Genomic DNA, 20,450 nt, shown 5'->3' with positions numbered 1-20,450 from the left:
CTATCTTAGAATACCTGTGTTGATTTTTACTTTTTCCCCATCTCATAGCCTCTGTCATCCAAACTTATTTATGAAGTTTTTCTTGACTACTTGGGAGCAGACTGATTTCTCTTTCTTCCTGAGCCAGCAGTTAGAATTGTTTAATTTCAGAGGTAAAAACAATCTCAGACTTGATCTAGGTTAAACCCTTCATTTAATAATGAAGAAAGGACTGTCTAGTGAGGTTGTAAAACTTTCCCTTAGAGTATTCTTAATGACCATGGCTCACATTTTAGTTCTCAATTTCGTATTTTTCTTTAATTATGTACCGATGGGATTAAAAGCTCCTCTGGAGCTAGAACTAGCAGCAGACTCAGCAAATCATTGAATAAATATGAATTAAGTGCCAACTATGGGTCACACAATATTCTAAAATCTAGAAATGCAAAACTACTAGAGATATGTGCCTTTCTTTTATATAACCATAGTCTATGCATGAAACAGACATTAACCAAACAATTGTAAAATAACTGTTAATAGCTAATTAAAATTATGCTAAGTGTTAGGAAGAAAATTTAAATAATGCTGTAGATAGATACTTGACTATTTAATCTAGATTGAGCTGGGAAAAAAGAAAAAAACAAAAGAAGATTTCTTCATACAGAGAAACTTGTGAACTCAAGGACCCTGATTCCAAAATTACTTTGGCATTTAGAGAAAAGTGAGAAACCCAGCGTGTCTACGAAAACAGTGTAAGGGGGAAAGTGAGGATGGAACAAGCAGGAAGGCAAGTTTAGGTACTATCATGCAAGCTCTATCATTGAGAACTTTGAATTTTACACTTGCTGTCATAAAAGGCTTTGGGAAGACTTTACAGAGGAAAAGGAAATTACTTCAAAATTTCTACATTAAAAAAAAATCTGCTATAGATTTTATGCTTAAAAAAGAGATGAGGAAACATATGAAACATGAAGGTGGGAGACCATTCGGTAGCCTTAGAGAGATCAAAGCAGCTTGGCCAGTGTGTCACTGGTAGAGATGGAGAGACAGGTGTGAACAGAAGAGATGTTAGTAGTTAGTATATATAGAATTTGAACTAAAATACTTGGTGAAAACATAATGTATTGTTTTCATGAAGTCAGGCTCAATCTTTAAATACTTGAATAAAAAATCAAAGAGATATACACAATACAGTGCCATAGATGATTTATTGGGGTTCTGGTATCATGAACCACATGAAAGAAGGTGACTGTTTTTTTCCCCCATACAACCAAGAAGCAAGAATAAACAAACTTTTAGATTTAGGCCAATTAAGTTTGAGAAACCTGTGAGAAATCCAAGTGAAGAAATTCTGTATGAAATTAATAATATGGTCTAGAGATATAAATGTGAGAATTGGTGGCATAATAACAAATATAATCCAAAAAAAAATAAAAACTTTATTTTATTTTATTTATGGACTGAATAAAATCAGGAGGAGAAGAGACTTAGGAATTATCCTGACGGATTCATACATTTTAAGGTCAAGGAAAGGTAGGAAAACCAATGAAAATCTGGCAAACAGCAGCCCCGTTGAAAAGTAAAAAGCCAATATACAATAGTGTCATGAAAGTCAAAAACAAATGGTATACCTGACATAGAGTTGGACTCAAAATAATATTTTTAAGATAAATGAATGAAACTACTCATCTGTATTGAATGTTGCCAACAAGTCAATTAAGGTAGGTGCTAGAAATCATCCATCGAATGTAACAATATGAAAATCAATGATGACATTACAAAAGCAGATTTGGTGGTGGGGTGGGGGAAATGAATGGAAAAAGATATTCTATTAAAGTGGATTGAAAAATAAATGAGATGCATATCATAAAACTGACGAATAATTAGTAACCAGAATATACGAACAATATCTAAATGTTGAGAATAAAACAACCATATAACTCAATACAAATTGGGGAAAAATATAAACTGGCAATTCACAAATGGGAAACCTTAAAGGCCAAAAACATATCAAAAGATGTTTAACTAATAATCAGGAAAATGAAACTATATTACAGTGAAATACCGTGGTAAAACAATTCTAACATGGCCCTCAATGATTTCTGCCTCCTGGTATTCAAGCTCTTCTGTAACCCCTTACCCCTTACTATGGGCTGGGCCTAGTGCCCCTGTTCTGAAGAATGAAATATGACAAAAGTGATGAGATGTCTCTTTCTGAGATTAAAAAATTAGATTACCAAAAGACTGTGACTTCCATCTTGCTTATGCCCTCTAACTGTCTTGCTTGCTGGGAATAAAATCAGCTGCTGTGTTCTGACCTGACCTACGGAAAGGTACATGTGGAAAAGAATTGAGAGGTCTCTAACCTACTGCCAGGGAGAATCTGGGGCCCTCAGTACAACAACACATAAGGAACTGAATCCTGAGACCAACCACCTGAGTAAACTTAGAAGTGACTCCTCCTCATCTGGGACTTAAAATGAGACCGCATTCTCAGCTCACACCTTGATTGAGATCTGTGAGAGAATTTGATTCAGAGATGTCCAGGTAAACCAGGTCTGCAACCATAATCAACAGAAACCATAAGATAAATATTTGCTGTCTTAAGCCTTTAAGTTTTGGGGCAAACTGTTATGCAGAAATAGATAACAATTATAGGAACTATTACGTGTCCCTTAAATAAGCAAAAATCTGAAATTCTGACTAAAAGAAGTGGTGTTAAGGATGAGGTGTAATTGAAAATATCCAGATACTGCTGAAGAGAGTACAAATTGGTTTATCCTCTTTGACAAGCAATTTGACTTGGTCTGTTAAAGATGAATATGTTCATACTATCAGGCCACCAATACCCTTTTTAAAGAAGTGTTTCTATGTAAGCAAAGAGATATACACAAGCATGATCATTTCACAGATTCTTTATAAGAGTGAAAACTGGACAGAAATTTCCAACAATACGAGAATGAATAAATAAACTGTGATATATTCATTCTGTGAAACACCACAGAGAAGTTAATATAAGTGAACTAGATCTGCATGTATCCACAGAATGTACAAAATTACTGACACTTTGACATGTTGTTATTGTGCACTGCGGAGTCAATTCTGACTTGAAGCAACCTTATTTGACAGAGCAAAACTGCCCCTTAGGGTTTCCTAAGCTCTAATCTTTACAGGAGCAGACTGCCAGGTCTTTTCTTCCTTGGAACTGCTGGTGACTTTGAACCGCAGACCTTTCAGCTAGCAGATGAGTGCTTAATCATTATATCACCAGGGCTTATATACTTTGATATACTGTATGTCAGTATAAAATATATGAAATAATACTACATATCATTTATGGATATATATGCCTACTTCACAATAGTAGTCAAACTCTGGAATAAAAACATGAAACCCATTGCAGTCGAGTTGATTTGACTCATAGTGACCACAAAGGACAGAGTAAAACTGCCCCATAGGGTTTCCAAGCAGCAGCTGGTGAATTCGAACTGCTGACCTTTTGGACAGCAGCTGAGTTCTTAACCATTGTGCCACCAGGGCTCCAAAACCCTAGAAAAAAGGAATGGGAATTAAGAAAAAAAGGAATGGAAATATGTAATATACTATTTCATTGGGGAAAAAAAAATCCAAAGCAAATATGGCAAAATATCAACAATAATTAAGTCTAGGGTGGGGAACACATGGCTGTTATATAGTTCTCTGTATTTGTACAACTGAAATATTTCATAATATTTCAAACTTTAAAAATTGTGAATAGGAATTGGTTAGACAAGTATTTGTAGTAAAAACTTTCCAGAAGCCAGATAATAAAAGCAAGGGGGAACATTAAGGATAGCTGAAGAATTTGTGAGGTCAAGACAGATGTTATTATATTTTATTATTTTTTACACAAAAGAAACTAGAATATTTGTAGATAATAATCAGTCCTGAGACGGACACTGAAAATCTAGTAAATAAAGGAGATAAACAACACAGCAAAGTCCCTGAGAATCGAAGAAAAGTGAATGAAAATCACAGTTGTGATAGGGCAGAACTTTTTCTCGCTGTAACTAAAGATGGAAAGACAACACGAGTTCTGATACAGGAAACGGATTTCCATCTTTGGACTTTGTGACAAATTGGAAGTAGAAGACACATCCATGAAAACAATGGGGTCAGAAGGGAAAGTTTGTGATTTGAGCACAGCAGTAAAGAAGCTATAAAACAGTGCTTGCAGAGAATGAGGCCAAGAGCTCCATAGAGAAAACTTGGCAAGATTTCTGGGGAGTTGTACAGTTCAATTTTAATCTATGGTGTTTTCAATCTGACAAACTGTCCATAAAATGAATACAGGTAGCAAGTATCTAATAAATATTTATTTGAATTAATTTTACTCTCATTATTGGAATGATTAGAATGGTATTTTTGCAGATTTTGTTTTTATTCAATTGTTTTAATATTGAGCCTATCTATAAGGAAACAGTGCACTGTATTTTACATCAACCCAAATACATCCTGGATAAAGGATGAATTTCAAAATCTTAGAATATATTTTTGTTTAAATTTATTGTGAACTTTCTTGGTAAATTAAAAAAAAATCTAAATCAACAAGTCTCAGACAGACTAAATATACAACCTTGAGAACCTGGCTAATACAATAACAACAAATTAACTCTAGAGCTTTCTAAATTATGAATAAAAAAAATCTGAATTTTTATAACATGATTTTACCACGCAGTATTTCCCTTGACTGTATCCTTTTACCACTCAATATTTCCCTTGAGTGTATCCTAGTACTTTACATGTATTTTATGAGAGCACTAAGAATTTTTCACTAAATTATTTATCTTGATATACCTGACATTTAGATTTCCTAAAGGTAAAAGTTAGGAAAGAAATAATCCAAGACAGCAAGGTGGAGAGTCAGAACAAAGTTTATTTTATACTTAACTTGACTGAGGCTGTGAGATGTGGCAGAAAGGAAAGGATACTTGATTAAATCATTAAGCTCAAATTCCAGTCTGGGCACTATCTTGAGCAAGTCTCTGAATTCCTCTGGGTTTCCTCGTCTACAAAAGCAGAGGATTAAATTAAACTATTTCCCAAATCCTACTATTTTAAGCCTGCTACTCTTCTTCAGTTCAATAGAATTTCGAAAAGAAGAATTTCAGTAAACACATAGCTATTTCCAATTTTCGACTACACAGTGAAAAACGTCCCCAATGTGGCCAGGCTGTGTGGAGGATTATCAACCTCTCTTTGACATCACTGTCTTTGTACTTTCAATGCTAGCTTCCTTTAACTAGGTTACTTCCTTTCAAGTTCACAGATAGACAAAATTTAGAAGCAAAGGTGGATAGAAGTGGAAATCAGAGTGAAGCAAGAATGAAAAAAAAAAAAAGTATGTGTTCAATTTAATGCTTTGATAGCACTAGGTGCTCTTTGAAGTCTGGGGATGTAATTCCCTGAAACTAAATGGAGATGGTATGAACTAGAATGGATAGATATTGGGTTGAAATGAGAGGGAAAACACAATAGTGTCTACAGTCTTCTTACCCCACATTTTTGTTAGCTAGCAATGCTTATGAGCACTATTTAATCTGGCAGAACAGTTTTTTAGAAAAATGAGAGCAGAAGATGTCAGGAAAATCAAAGGCAAAAAAAGGACTCCTAAGAGAGCATTAAGCAATTGGGCTTAAAATTACCCTGTTTATACTCAAAAGTAACAATTGACCTAACATTCAGAGCTTAAATGAAGTATGAAAAAAATAACTTAATACTTCATTAACATAAAGGTTCCATTTTTGTTCAGCTCTAATAATATTTCCTTTCACAAAACACACCTGTGGTGAACAAATACAGAACTTTCAACTTTCACATAACCAGGCTCAAAGACAATGATGGAAACACTCTAAATGATAAGGAAACTTTTCAAGTACACGTGTACTATTAAAATGGTAAACGTAATTGACATCAAGTTGCCTAGTGGTTTTGGGACAGGAAAATTTTCTTACCTAGCTCAGTTGATTGTATAATGTATTTAATGGGCCGGACATGTAACAGAAGAGTTTGTCTGTGTCTGAGAACAAAGTTAGACTGTTTTAAATAGGAAGTCGTATGAGTGTTTTTCTATTTAGAGATCTCTTTTTTAAGGTACATGATGAGGCTATTGATAAATTTCACCTTTACAATGGCCGCTGTTATTTTGTTGTTGTTGTGTGTTTGGTTTGGTCTGGGTTGGTTCTTTTTGCAATAAGTTTCCATGTTGGTGCATATTATCTATTTAAAGTTGTTTCTGGGGCAAATGTGTATGGGAAGCTTTCATTGGTTTGTTTATCCTGCCTGTGTGATAAAGCCAAAAGCTCATAAATGTGGGAAGCCTTTAGTAGCTGGAAGAAACAAAGAATAGATTCTCCCCTGGTGCTTCCAAAAAGAACCACCTCCATCAATGCCTTGATTTTAGACCCTGGCAATAGGAAACTAATACGGAGTTTGGTACCTAGAAGAGGAGAGCTGGTGTAACAAATTCCTAAATATTTTGAAGTGGTTTTGGAACTGGCTAATGAGCAAGGGCTGGAAGAATTTTGAGAAGCATGATCAAAAAAGCCTAGATTGCTTTGAACAAACTGCTAGTAAAAATATGGACAGAAGCAAGGGCTCAGAAGAAAATAAGGAATATGTTATTAAAAATTCAAGGAAAGTCCATCCTTGTTATATAGTGACAGAAACTTGGCTAAATTGCATCCCAGAGTTTTATAGACCTTGTAGACAGTGTGCTTGGCTATTTAGTTGAGATTTCCAAGCAAAGTGTTGAAGGTGCATCTGATTTCTTGTTGTTTATAGTAAAATAATAGAGGAAAGGGAAATTAGGGAAGAATTATTAAATAAGGAAACAAAAAAAGAAAAATAGGACTTGATAATTTTAGAAATTCTCAGCCTATACAGATTTTAGAAAATGCTAAAATTATAAGATTCCACTGTCATAAACACATGCTCTGGAGAGAAAGCCAAGGGTATGGCTGGATAGCCTTTTGCTACTGCTGCAAGTGGACTAAAAGTTCAGAATATTTGATCACATAGAGGACTCTCAGAAGAAATTAGTCATACAAATTATAGATCCCCTAAGACATCACAGAAGACCAGTAATAGAGATAGGATTATCCAGGAAAGATCTATGGATGACTGTCTTATCTAATGGAGTGAATCCTTGTGACATATATGGGTGACTCACAAAGTTCTTGAAGATGTTATATCAGGAGAAATACTGCCAGTTGGAACTAAAGAGACAGACACAGGACAAACGAAAGGAGGCTATAAGAGTCTCAAAATTCTCCAGGCAGGAAAAAGGCTGAGAAAACTATTGGGCTACAAACATGTGCTACCCTTCAAGAATGAAGGAAGCATGATATTAGCCCAGAAATTGGAGGCGAGAGCGACCAGAGGGTTATTCCCGGTCCTTGAAACCTAATGGAGTTTATCTGGTTAGATTTATAAATTGCTTGGGACCAGTAACTCCTTTTTTTTCCTTTGATTTTCTCCTTTTTTAAACAGGAATGCTTATAACGTGTATCCTATGCGTAGCCCACCACTGTATTCTGGTAGTGGATGACTTGTTTTCTAGTTTTGAAGGTTCACAGACTGAGAGATGTTTAAATGGTTTCCTAATATGATGGTATTTAGATGAGATTTTGGATATTGAATAGATACTGTGATAAACTGAGACTTTTGGATGTGTTGGCATGGGGTGAATGTATTTTGCATATGGATCAACATAAATCTTTGAAAGTATGGGTGAGCATTAGAAGGCTAAATAATGATCCCACCAAAGATGTCCACATCTTAAACCTGGAAACCTGTAAATGTTACCTTATATGGCAAAAAAAACAAAAGGGACTTTACAAAAAAACAAAACCAAACCTATTGCTGTCAAGTTGATTCTGACTCATAGTGACCCTATAGGACAGAGCAGAACCCCCCCATAGAATTTCCAAAGAGAAGCTGGTGGATTAGAACTGCTGACCTTTTGTTTAGCAGCTGAGCTCTTAACCACTGCACCACCAGGGGTTTGAAAAGGGGTTTTAGGTGTGATCAAACTAAGCATCTTGTGATGGAGAGATTATTCTGGATTATCCCAGTTAGAGCAATGTAATCGCAAGGGTCCTAATAAGAGGAACACAGGAAGGTCAGATAAAGGAGAAGGCAATATGATGATGGGAGCAGAGATTGAAGGGATATGGCTACAAGCCAAGGAATGCCAACAGCCTCTAGAAGCTGGGAGAGACAGGAACAGATTGTTTCCTGGATCTTCCAGAACGAACCAACATGCTGACCCTTTGATCTTAGTCCTTGGAAATAGGAAACTAATACAATGTGTTTCCGCTTGATCCCAAATTCACTAAAGATTATTATTTTCAATTATAGATGAACATAACATATGGTGTATTTCACTTCAAATAGTATAGCAAAACATTCAAGTACATACAGTTTATCCAAACCAATTCTCAGCTAAGCATCAGACTCCTTATGGAAAAATAAATACAGAATTACTCAGTTATATCTAGAGTCAAGAAAGAATTAACAGAATTTTTAAAAAAATCACATCGAGTTTATGTGTCTCTGAACCATTATGCACAGAGATTTTCATTATAACTATATATTTTTTCTTAATAATCTCTTAGAGTAGTGATGCCTACATCTGACTTCAGAACCCAAATTGTTTTAACTGCTATTTCAAAGCAAATTTAAAAAACTCATTAAAGTTCACTTTAATTGATAGCATAAATATATGCCATATGCCATGTTGTAATGTGACCAGGTAGAATATATACACGGAGAAATTAAAATTACATTTTAAATGTTTGAGACGGTCCAGTTTCAATCATTACAATTATTTATATATATTGAAGACTATTCCCATAACCCAAACATTGCTGTGTGCTATTTATATACTTAATTACTAGTTCTGACAATGTTCTATAATGCAAATAACAGTTATCAGTGTCATGGATTGAATTATGTCCCCCCCCCAAAAAAATGTGTGTATCAACTTGGTTAGGCCATGGTTCCTTGTATTGTGCGGTCGTCCTCCATTTTGTGATTGTAATTTTATGTTAAGAGAATTGGGGGGGATTGTAACACCACCCTTACTCAGGTCACCTCCTTGATTCAATATAAATGGAGTTTCCCTGGGGTGTGGCCTGCACTACCTTTTATCTCTCAGAGATAAAAGGAAAGAGAAGCAAGCAGAGAGATGGGGACCTCATACCACTAAGAAGGCAGCACAGGGAGTGGAGCTTATCCTTTAGACCCAGGGTTCCTGTGCAAAGATACTCCCAGACCAAGGGAAGGCTGATGACAAGGGCCTTCCTCCAGAGCCAAGAGATAGAAAGCCTTTCCCTGGAGCTGACAAGTCCTGAATTGGGACTTGTAGCCCACTAGACAGTGAAAGAATACATTTCTTTTTGTTAAAGCCATCCACTTCTGGTATTTCTGTTATAGCAGTACTAGATGACTAAGACAATCAGTATTTTACAGGGAGCTTCAGTAATATTCTCATGGCCTTATAGATGTCTATGAAAACCCTGGTGGAATAGTGGTTAAGTGCTACAGCTGCTAACTAAAAGGTCAGCAGTTCGAATCCACCAGGCGCTCCTTGAAAACACTGTGGGGCAGTTCTACTCTGTCCTATAGTGTTGCTATGAGTAGGAATTTACTTGATTGGCAAAGGCTTTTTTGTTTTTATAGATGCCTAAGGTAGCTATGAGTTGGAATCAACTCGACGGCAGTGGGTTTTGTAAGGTAGCTGAAAGCAATGGGCCACTATAGTTTGGCTCACAGCTTATCCTCCATGTCACTTGTTTCTCTCTGAATCTTGAGAAAAAGGAGCTTCCACTATCATCTCAGACAACAATCCATATTTTCACAATATAGATAAGGTGCTTATTGCTAAAAGGATGAAAATATCTCAACCCATACTCTACATCTGATTAAATGAATGCCAGTTCTACTTGTCCCAATGTTTATTTTGTTCTAATACGTCATGAGCAAATGGGGGAACACACTCAACAAAACTCAGTCCTGGACTTCACTGCTGTTTTGTCATATTTGAGGATGTCATAGTTGGAACAGTACCATCCACCCAAATTCAAGGCTATCTAGAACAAATGAATAGGTTATCTGTTCTTAAATCATTATCCTATTAAACTTCATGACAATTTTATGAAACCAGTAAGTTGAACAGCATTTTTATCCTGATTTTAAAGATGGAGGAATGGTCCCAAAATGAGAACGATAATTCCACTACATTCTTACTTAATTTACTATACTGGAATGCCTTCATTTTATAGTTTTCACCAGAAAAAGGATTAAGATATTTTGCACTTCTACAATTTCTCGATACTCTATTGCTTTTTGCCCTTGACCACATGCAACTGAATAATTTTTTTTCTTGTTTCTTTGAGGTAGAGCAGTAAAAAAAAATCAACAGATTTATAGGAAACATCTCCTGTTCTATGTCTCCATTTCATCTCTTAAAATAAGATTTCATTTCTGCCCTTGAGATATAAACCAAGAAATGTCTTTTTCCATGTAAAACATTTCACCAGTCCTGCAGGGTAGAAGATGGTATGAAACAATCAATTCTACCAATTAAACTTCAATAGTAATAGACCTTTGGTTTAGAACTGACCTGGCATATGGTTCAGAGAGTTAAAGCATAGTCAGTAAATGCTTCAGGAACTTAGACACTTTTTTAAATAGAGGACCGTTGGATACTCTGTTTAGGCTCTGTTGATTATTTCCAATTCCATCTCCCTTAACGGTTGGTTCTCACAATAAAATGAGGAAGTCAGAATCCACTGGAGATACTATAAAGTGCTATCATGCCCTCTTTGTAACCTAGCTTTTTCCTAAGAAATTTCCTAGATTAATAACAGAAGTTGCAAATACTACCTTCTCTTACTATTTGCAACTATCTGTATTGGCCTTAGAAGCCACTTTTGCACATGCACATAAAAATAATTAATGTGCTACTGTTCTAGGCACTCTGCATATGTCATCACTACTCCTCACAATAAAATCTAGCCAGGGATGTATTCCCTTTTATAGACAAGAAAAATCAGAAAGGACATGTAATTTATCCAAGATAGAATAGCTAGTAAGAAGCAGATCCAACATTCCATTTCTGGTCAGCCTGTCTCAAAAGTCCATCCTGTGTTCACTTAATCACACAGCTACACAAAGATATAAAAACACTCGTATTCTGTATACCTAGGTAAGGTTGAAAACAACCTATGTCCATCAATCACAAACAAATATATGATGTGCATTCTTTGGTGTGTATCTATCACTGTTTTGATATATATCACTATTGCTTACTTTAGTAATGTGTATAAAAAATATTTTTTAGAGAAAAAACTCACAACAATGTTAAATGGCTAACAATCTTCAAAAGTCAGGTTTAAAATGAGGTAATAGTTGTCATAGATTGAATTGTGTCCCTCCAGAATATGTGTCAACTGGTTAGGCCATGATTCCCAGTATTGTGAGTTGTCCTCCATTTTGTGATTTTCCTACGTGTTGTAAATCTTAATCTCTGCCTGTGGTTAATTAGGCAAGATTAGATTATGTTAAGGAGGATTAGGGTCTCAGGATGTGACTCAGGTCGCATCCCGGATTCAATGTAAAGGGAGTTTCCCTCGGGTGTGGTCTGCATAACCTTTTATCTTTCAAGAAATAAAAGGAAAGGGAAGCAAGCAGAGAGCTGGGGACCTCATACTACCAAGAAAGCAGCACTGGGAGCAGAGTGTGTTCTTTGGAACCCGAGTTCCTGTATAGAGAAGCTCCTAGACCAAGGGAAGATTGGTGACGAGGACTTTCCTACAGAGCCGACAAAGAAACAAGTCTTTCCCAGGAGCTGACACCCTGAATTTGGACTTCTAGCCTCTTAGACTGTGAGAGAATAAATTTGTCTTTGTTAAAGCCATCCACTTGTGGGTATTTCTGTAGATGACTAAGACAATAGGTGATATTCTTTCTTTTTTATTTTGTGAATGACTACAATTAATGTTGGGAATGTAATTTTTTTTTCATAATAACTTATAACACTTCCTTTCAGAAGAGTTGTTTAATTTAGTCTATCTTTAAATTTTAAACAATCAGTTTTTACTCCTCATGAAATGTCTATTATAGCAATAAAATAGACATCATCCTCATGCATTATAAAAAAGACTGGTTAAATATAAATTTTCTATAAAATTTCTGATATTTACAATAAATATAAAATGCAGAGGTAATAAAAGTCTTTATCTTGTCCACTCTTGGAAGACTTTAATTTTAAAAAGGTTACAAGTCTTTCAGAAAGGAAACATAGTAATGCACTAGGAAAAACGTAATTTCTGTCATTAGTTACATTCTACCCTATTTATACATTTGATTTATATGTTTATGAGAACTGCTATATCAGTGAATTTCAATACACTGCTTGAAGGCAAAAGTTTGAATTCCAACTGTTTTTTCAATCATCTTCATCTTTCAAATATTTAGAACATAAATTAGGCTAAAATGATTATCTTGGATTTACAATGCTTGTACAAGCATGCTGTTTCTTGATATTCCAATTAATTATGTTGCTTTGAATCTTTTAGTCCATGCTGTGGTAAAGCGTCCCATAAGTTAATTGTATTTTTACAAGGAGTAATACGCTAAATCCAGAAAAGAGGTCACGTCTATGCATTTATAGATGTAATTTAAAGTATAAATAAATTGGTCATAGAGAATTCTACTTCTTTTCAATGTTAGTTTTTATTTCAATTTCACTGTCTAGTTTTTATAAAAGAGGATTGAATAAAATAAGAGTCAATCACAAGTAAACTAAGAAATACTATGCTAATAAAATTAGTGTAGATGTGGGGTAGCTGTCCTCAATAAATAAGAATTTTATTCTTATCTTTGCAAGTCTCATGATTACTTTTGAGCCTATAACTAGTAGAATGCTCTGATACTAAGGCCTGGTATTGAATTATTGTCAAATTATAATGTAAAATATTAAATTCTAGAGCAACTATTTTAGTCATCAAACAAGAATAAATAAACCCTTTCTAGCAGTTGCATTCAGAGTTCATTTGTATTCCTTCGGCTTCGATCATACAAAATGAAATGGTGTATTTTTTTACTTCTTCCCTTTCAAGGGTGCCTCATTTCTATTATAATGAGTTTTACATGAGGTACACCATCAGGACCACGTGAGGCATGTGAGGGGCAGGGGTATATTCTAAGAGCGAATACAATTAAGTTAAATTCTTTATGGGAAACAAACAGCAATTCGTTGATTTTCTGGTATTTCTAAGAATGGAGTATTAGATAGACTTGAAGAACTGATTTTTGAGATAAAAGATGTTAAAACAATGGGTCAGGGAAGAGAGTAGGAAGTAATTGCTGAAAGGACTCTGTAACTGTTGACTTCACTTAATAGATGGCCTGGCAGACATTCGTTAAACTGGTCTATTTATACCCATTAGATGGCAGCTGAAAAATACCAGATAGGGGAGAATGACTCCTCTAGTTTGGGAGAAAATGCACTTCTGTAATAAATATTCAGTTCTGAAACATAAGGGAACTGAAATATTTTCTAGTTTTCCTATGTTTAGTACCAAGATTTATGGGTCTTTGCTACAGTGGTTGTAGACTGAACTGTTCCTAATGCCAGATGGAAGGGGAATCCATTTTCTGCTCAAGTTAGAAGAAAAAAAAAAAACCAAATAATCATTCAACACATATATGTTGAAAAGTATTTTGCTAGATGCTTCAAGTTCTACCACAGAATAATAAGGCACGACTCCAGCCCTGAAGAAGCCTATACTTTTAGAAAGACAAAGCAAACGCAGGAGTTAACATCTATACTACATGATACTGACTGTGAACGCACCAGGGTACGTTTCAATACTTACTTGATCTCTTGATCATTTGAAACTCTTGATTATGGTGTTCTTTGGAACGCTTGTATGAATGTCTATGGTTGTTTCTAATTTTGGTTTTGTTTTTAGGCCCTGGACAAACTTTTTCACTCACATGGCTTCTATATCCTGCCAAAATTTCATCTTCAACCTCAATGTCTTCTATACTCTAGAATCCTTTATCTAAACGTTCCTAGACCTTTCCAGGTGAATATCCTGCAGACAACTTGAATTCAGCATTTCTAACATGGAAATCATGATATTCTGAACAAGCCTACACTATGTCCTATAGTTGATATGTCAGCAAACATAAAGAATATCCACTCATTCTCCTAACTAATATAGTCATTATTCCTGAATCCCTCATCCCTTCTTACAGAAATCCTGTCAACTGGGAAGTTGTCTAAATTTGATACTACTTCTGTCATACTCATGGTCCAAGTCACTTTTACTTGCTTAGATTAATGTGAAAGCCATCTATCTAATCTCCCTGCTCCACTGTTTATTTATATTTTTTCCACAGCAAGTAGAGTCATTTTTGTAAAAAATATATTTGATCAAGTCACTTTCCCACCAAAAATCATCCAATGACTTCAATTCTCTCAGAATAGATTATCTATGTCAAGACTTACCTGGCTGTCTATGATCTGGGCCCTTCTTCATCACTTACCGCTCCTTACCTTTCACTCTAAAATTAAGGTACCTTGTACTACGTGACTCATAGTGACTCATAGCGACACTATAGGACAGAGTATAACTGCCCCATAGAGTTTCCAAGGAGCACCTGGTGGATTCGAACTGCCACCCTTTTGGTTTGTAGGCATAGCACTTAAGCACTACACCACCAGGGTTTCCTATGAGTTGGAATTGACTCTACAGCAGTGGGTTTTGGTGGGTACTATGTGAATTCTCCATGTTCTTGCTCACCACAGAGCCTTTACATAAACTGCTCCCTCTCTATCAATTTTCTCCTATTCTCACTTCCACCTAATTCCTGCTCATCATTTCCATTTGATTTTGTCATTGATTCCCAGGTAAAGCTTCTCTGAGTATCATCTCCATCTAGAGACTACCTTTCATACCCTTCCTAAGTGTTCCCATTGCAGCCTGTTCTTACCCTACCATGTACTCATCCAAATACAAAGGACCAGCTATATAATTTGTGGGCTGAGTACAAAATGAAAATGAGGGGTTCCTTGTTCAAAAATCAGTAAGAATTTCAAGAAGGCAACAGCAGAACATTTAACCAAGTACAGAGTTTCTTCATTACTGCATAGTTTGCACATTCATGAAGTAACATGAAAGTACATTTTATTGCTTTTGTTCATGTCTTTATTGCTCATTAAACACTAAGCTTCTTAAAGTCAGGGTGAGAGAACTTGTCCTACTTCCCATTGTTTCTTCAGCAACTAGCATTTTTCCTTGTCCGTAATAACCCATTGCCATCGTGACTATTCCGACTCATAGTGACCGAACAGAAAAGAACTATCTGACAGTGTTTCCAAGGAGTGGCTGGTGGATTTGAACTGCCAACCTTTTGGTTAGCAGCTGTAGCTCTTAATCATAGGTGCTCCAAAAATATCTGTTTACTCAATGGCTCATTCTGAGAAAGAAGTCTCAATGTGAGGATCAGTTTTCTGACAATACCAAGAGGACTTGCCTAGAGCCTGTCATTGGTCATTCATTCCAAGCTTCTTTTAATCTATGACCATTTCCAAACTCATTCAGAACAGTAATTAAGGCTATGGGTTATAAAACTTGATATTGTTTCTAATAATAATAATTAATTATGAATAATTAATGATGATGGTGATTATTATTATGTTTTTCAATAGTTCAGTGGGACATGAGTATTGTTTCGTGGGCCAGTGAGCCTCGATTGTCTCAAGTAGTACAGTGGTTTTTGCAAAGAGTACATAATCGAGAATTTATCATCCAGAACCTGAACCTGATGTGCCTCAAACATGCAAAAGATTTGTATCATTTTATGGTTAACAAGGAAAACTGTATGTAAGGTTTCAAGGAGTACTAGATTTAGCTTTCTATAGAAAAGTAAATTGTTTCTTGCATATCTTGTCCGTTTGAATTTCTTCTCTAATTTAAAATTTTACCTAAATAAATTAATCCCAAAGGATTTATATCAATGTCCCTTCTTAAACCAGCCCGTGATTTTAAATGGACTCTGCCTTCCTTATATTCTTCTGTGCTGCCCCAAATGCTCATCCAAACTCTCTGCAGTTTGTCAGAAAAAGGGAAATTGTGAGAATGCTGGGTACAGTACATGCCTATGAAATGTAAATTCCTAAGAAGTCCAAGCTCTGATATTTCTCTGTCTCCTCTTCGAGCCTCACATACTTCATCTTCAGAGTGACATATTGGGCATCTCCAACTTCCATGGTTCTTTTGAATCTTATCATCCCATTACCTGGTTCTCAGAGTAGAAGTAGCTGGGCTTCTGGGGGAGAAGCAGAACTCAAAAATGGGAGGGGGGAGAACACTGAATAAGGTCTGCCTGAGAGGAGCACCATGTGCCCAGAGGGCTGGGAGTGAGCCTGCCCAACCAATGCCACCATATTGTGGTAAACTTGTCCTGAGTGTTGACTGTGCCAGGCTCTGTTCTGAAACTCTCTTGTGTACAAGTGATTAATTCATCTCAAACTCTTATGCTCACTTTACAAATGTACGAAACTAAATTCCATGACTAGTTAGTGACTGATTCAGGATTTGAAATTATGCAGTTTGACTTCACACTTTCAGCCCTCATCCTGGGTCCAGATGTTGAGGAAAATCCCTTAAATTGTAGCCTGAAAAAATTGAATTGTTCCTGAAAAGACAAACAGCATAATCTTCTTCTTTAAATGTCTTTAGGAAATAAGCGGTGCTCTTTAGAAACCAAAAAGAGCATAAAGATATAATTTTCACAAAATTTGAACAGGAAAGGAGATATTAAATGACAATGGAGGAGAAAAGAATCTTATTTATTTGCTGGGCCTCATATTTCTACAGATGATTACATTCCATCTCTGCCTTTTATTTATTTATTTTTTTGCTAAATAATTTTTCACAGAACTTCTTCTGCACACTCACCATCTTCGCTATTGTTTTAACTCCCTATATCTCTTTTCAACAAATCAAATAATTAAATAGCATTACTCTAAGTTCTCCATTCCATAATACTTAAAGAAATAAAGTTTGGTTATTTAAATCCAGTATCTCTGCATTGTAAAGTGATTACCCACAATGAACTATGGGCTGTTTACAGCTGGCTTTGCCCCACCATTCGGACAGGATCTCTTTTTTGATGCAGTTTGTTTTTCCCCATACAGGATTTATTTTGCCATCCTTATCTCTACTGAGTACATCACGACTGTTCTATTTACCATTTAACCTAACTTAGCAAGTTCAGTTCTCTCCCTGACATTCGAGGAGGTGCATAATGATCCAAGAGGTGTCCTGGTGGCTCAGTGGTTAAGAGCTTGGTTGCTAGCTAAAAAGTCATCAGTTTGAATCCACCAGCTGCTCCTTGGAAACCCTGTGGGCAGTTCTACTCTGTCCTATAGGGCCACTATGAGTCAGAATCGACTCGACAGCAATGAGTATAATGAATGACTCAAGAGCAATTTGGCTTCTTTCTGATGACTTATTGGGTAAACATAGGAAAGACAAGTTTTTCTGTGCTCTCTTGCAAATCTGCCCAGTAAAAAGGTCTCTGCAACACAGTCTAGTAGTTGTAGTGGTAATTGTAATAGTAGTAGGGTTTCATTGGCTACTTTAATAAGTTATCTGTACAGATTAATTTATTTAATCTTCACAGCAAAGAGTGAGGTAGGCATTGTTATCTCCCCTTTGAAGGCCAGGAAACTAAGGCTTAGAGCCTATATAATTTGCCAATATCATGCTCTTGGTATGTGGTGGAGCTGTGATTTGAACCAAGTCTGTCTGACTTTACCCAGACATTATTAGAAATAAAAGTAGCTGGGTTAAACAATGAACACCTCCTAAATCATCCTCACCGCAAAAAAACATATATATCCACTTGATAATTGCAATGCCACTGTAACGTTAAAAAAAAAAAAAAAAAAAGTCCAAGTCCTCAATAACATCGAATACAAAGGCCCAGGGCCAAGGTCTTTTGAAAAGAGTGTGACAACTGTTGATTCATGTACGGTGATCTAGTTACTGTCAAGCTCTAAGGAAAACCTGAGTGTGGCCTGTATGTTCTCACAATTATTTCACATTACAAATAAAGTAACTTCCAGTTTATGGATAACATTGTATTTATGAACAAAAATAACAAATAAGGTAGTAATATGGTTTGTGCTCCTTGAACTACCTGTATATCCACCTTGTGGAAAATAATAATTAAAAAAAACTCATACATATCTAAGCCTTGTTCTTTATAAATCCACAATTCATAAACACCCTTTGATATAATGTCTTTTTTTTTTTTTTAATTAGGGAACCCAACTCAAGGTCTACTTGCGTAAATGTTCTAGATAAAACTTTATCAATTACTTCTTCCTCTCCCTTTTTAAATATGTTTGATGGATTTAGTACAACCCTTAGTATAGACAAATTGCTCCAAAAAGTATAGTTAGAATGAGAAGTATAATATTATCAAAATAAATTCAAAATCAAATATAGGATTCCTGTTTTAATATAAAAATATAAAGTGATTAATAAAGTAATTATATAAAAGAATTATATGAAATGACCAAGTAGTCATGATATAAATGAGATATTGAATGTTACCTGTGATCACTAGACAAAAGAAATTATAGTTCTCCAATTATATACAAAACATGTTATGTTCTTGCTATAAATATATTTTCATATTATCCTTTAGTAAGATTGTCATCTCTGCATTATTAATCCTGGTTCAGCATTCACAGTTTGTTAAATTATTAATAGGGAAGGGCAAGTGAAGACTCAGAAGAACTCTGAACACCAGGAACTTCACCAAAAATGTACATAGCTGTACACACTCACGATTCAATCTTCCATTTTGAAATTCCAGGAGTAAGATGATTAAGATACATCAATTTTCTCCCCACCATTTCTTAGCAGACAAATTGGAGGCACCACTGTAATGATTAAGCAGCTGAAGCTCTTCAATTATGAGGGAAGATTAAGGAACTAAATATGTATAACTTAGCTTAGTGACAACTAACTGAGAGGAGATATGGGTAACATTGTCATATTTACATGACATCTTTAAAGAGGGAAATTAGTGGCTTTTCTGTGATAAGAGACAACAGAAATTAAAAGAGATATTCAGGAAAATAATCAATAATATTAAAAAAGTGATTTTATGATAATTTTTGTGTGTTGTAGAACTACACTTAGAAAACATGAAATAGATTAACACAATTCTGCCTTGGATAAGTTTGCTTAATTTCAAGGGCAGCAATTTTTTCTTTTGGATTTTTCTTTTTGTTTTATCGTGCCTTAGAGTAAGGTTTGCAGAGCAAATTAGTTTCTCATTAAACAATTCATATATTGCTTTGTGACATTGGTTGGCAAAAAGGGAAACAATTTTTATAAGCAAGTAATATCATGTTTTTTTTTAATTTTTGGTAATCACATATTTAAACATTACACACGAGATAGACTTCTTTTTTTATTATCATATTAAAGCATCTTGTTTTATTTTAAACAGCTCTTTCTTTCAAAATTAGAGATAGTACACTGGCTAAAAAATCAGCCGCTTCTTTTCTACTCCCTTTTAGTGATCCAAATATAAACGTTATCAGCATAAACTTTGTCACCCCTCACACTTTACTTTAAAAATGCATATATGTTAGCTGAACTATTAGCTAATGGTTTGTAAACTAAGGATCATAAAACACAGTAAAGTACTACATCAGTACAGAATTACTATCTCCCAGGTACAGGGTGGCTGTTTGGTTCAATCTCATTTACTCTCTCTGTTAATGATCTGGAAACAGGTGGTAGATATGACATTTGTAATGTTCATATTACTTTTGAAATATTAGTCGGGAACAAGATTTATCCCAGAAAAATATTAGACCACCTGAAAAAGTATTAGAAAGTAATGATAGAAAGCTAAACATGAAAACAAACAATAAATTACAATGTTTTCCACAAAAGAAATGGGCTTAACATAGCAATCAATGGTCCTGAAGACGGCAGGACTGGGCAGTGTTTCATTCTGTTGTACCTAAGGCCTCTATGAACTGGAACTAACTTGATGGCACCTAACAGCAACGAACACGAAAGACAGCAAAACTGTCAATGCAATGTGCGACTTGGATACCTCATTACTTCCTAGACCCCTTCAGGCCCATTCGTAATGCTGCATGTGGCAATACTCTGGCTGTCTCACTTTGTTCTGGCCACCTAAAACATCAAGCATGCTTGAAAAAAAAATCAAGAGATCATATTAAGATTACAGAACTACGGATTTTCCTATAAGAAATGTTTGGCACCATTTAGGCAAACGTTGTATTCAAAACCAGTAGAAGACTAGATGGCAAACACTATACCCTTCAGCAGAAGGGAGAATGTGGCACCCAGCAC

The 20,450-nt window shown here is 35.4% G+C and overlaps 1 protein-coding gene across 1 annotated transcript in view; it reads right to left on the bottom strand.

Annotated features, from left to right (window-relative positions):
* Positions 1–20,450, bottom strand: part of LRP1B (LDL receptor related protein 1B) — a 1,749,164-nt gene that overhangs the window by 1,592,700 nt on the left and 136,014 nt on the right. The window lies entirely within an intron of this gene.

This window comes from Loxodonta africana, chromosome 6, assembly GCF_030014295.1.
Source record: "Loxodonta africana isolate mLoxAfr1 chromosome 6, mLoxAfr1.hap2, whole genome shotgun sequence".
Lineage (NCBI taxonomy): Eukaryota > Metazoa > Chordata > Mammalia > Proboscidea > Elephantidae > Loxodonta > Loxodonta africana.
The sequence above is the reverse complement of the archived record's forward strand: the minus strand, read 5'-3'. Positions and strand labels throughout refer to the sequence as shown.